The sequence below is a fragment of the Neofelis nebulosa genome, chromosome 5, assembly GCF_028018385.1.
Source record: "Neofelis nebulosa isolate mNeoNeb1 chromosome 5, mNeoNeb1.pri, whole genome shotgun sequence".
NCBI classification, from domain to species: Eukaryota; Metazoa; Chordata; class Mammalia; order Carnivora; family Felidae; genus Neofelis; species Neofelis nebulosa.
The window spans coordinates 109602058-109603566 of NC_080786.1; the positions used below are offsets into that span (position 1 = coordinate 109602058).

The window sequence follows — 1509 nt, forward strand, 5'->3', positions numbered from 1 at the left end:
AAAAGTCAAAATCATGAACATGTCTTCAGTGAGTTCTTTACATTGTGAATCACCTTATCACTATGATGACTATTTTATTATTCTATATCAGAGAATCCTAAGAAAACACAAGAGTTTACAAATTACACATCTGCTTGAAATACTTAGTTCAGTGATCTTCAAACACAATCACAAACACAATCACCTGGCTTATTAAAGCATAGGCTTCTGGGTTTCACCTCCAGAATTTCTGATTCAGAGCAGGAAGATACCACTCATGACACAGATAGTCTCATAACATACACAATTGAGCTTCATGGGGCCACCCCTAAGCCAAATCCTCAGGTATATCTATCGGGACACTTTTATGTGCAAGTACAAACAACAACAACAACAACAACAACCTCACTCCACTTGAGGTACAGCCCAACGGGGTTTTTTCTATAGACCCATATGATTGGAAATACCTCACAGTAAATATGTGGTTTGCTTTACTCACAGAATTGTGTTTAAATCTGTGAGAAAGAACTATAATACAGAACCAGACAGATCCATCCACTCTGACCCTAAGCATGGCCCTAAAATACATTTCTTGAAGAAACTGGATCCCAGAGTTTATAGGTGGATAATTTTTGAAAGTATGTCCATATTCAAGTAGAGATCAAAGAAGCCCAAGTAAAAGAAGTGTGGATTAACTGACATGACAACTGTGCATTAAGAAGTGTTATTTTCTTTATTTAAATTCAAGTTAACATAAAGTGTAATATTCCTATATTAGTTTCAGATGTACACTAGAGTGATTCAATACTTCTATACAACACCTGTGCTCATCACAAAAGTACTCTTTAATCTTCATCAACTATTTAACCCATCACCTCACTCACCTCCCCTCTGATAACCATCAGTTTGTTCTCTAGAGTTAAGAGTCTGTTTCTTAGTTTACCAGTCCTTCTCTTTCATTTTCTTTTACTCATTTCTTTTGTTCCTTAAATTCCACATATCAGAGAAATCATATGGCATTTGTCTTCCTCTGACTTATTTCACTTAGCATAATACTAACTCCATCCATATCATTGCAAATCGAAAGATTTCATTCTTCTTTATGGCTGAGTAAATATTCCATTGAATATTTACCAACCTTCTTTATCCATTCATCAATGATGGGCACTTAGGCTATTTCCATAATTTGGCTATTTTAGATAATACTGCTATAAGCATTGGGGTGCATGTATATTCCTTTGGATTAGTATTTTTCCATTTCTTTGGGTAAATACCTCGCAGTGCAATTGCTGGATTTTAGGATAGTTCTACTTTTAACTTTTTGAGGAAGCTGCATACTGTTTTCCAGAGTAGCTTACTAAATGCATTCTTACCAAGAGTTTAAGAAGGCTCCCTTTCTCCACATCCTCGCCAATACCTGTTGTTGATTTTAGCCATTCTCACGGGTTTGGGGGGATATCTTATTGTAGTTTTGATTTACATTTATCTGATAATCAGTGATGTTGGGCATCTTGTCATGTGTCCGTTAGC

The 1509-nt window shown here is 35.8% G+C and overlaps 1 non-coding gene across 1 annotated transcript; it reads left to right on the forward strand.

The window, feature by feature from the left end:
* Positions 1-392: 392 nt before the first annotated feature.
* On the forward strand, positions 393-520 carry LOC131513322 (small nucleolar RNA SNORA18). The gene has a single exon (XR_009262539.1). It is a non-coding gene; the product is annotated as a small nucleolar RNA SNORA18 (small nucleolar RNA).
* Positions 521-1509: the final 989 nt, after the last annotated feature.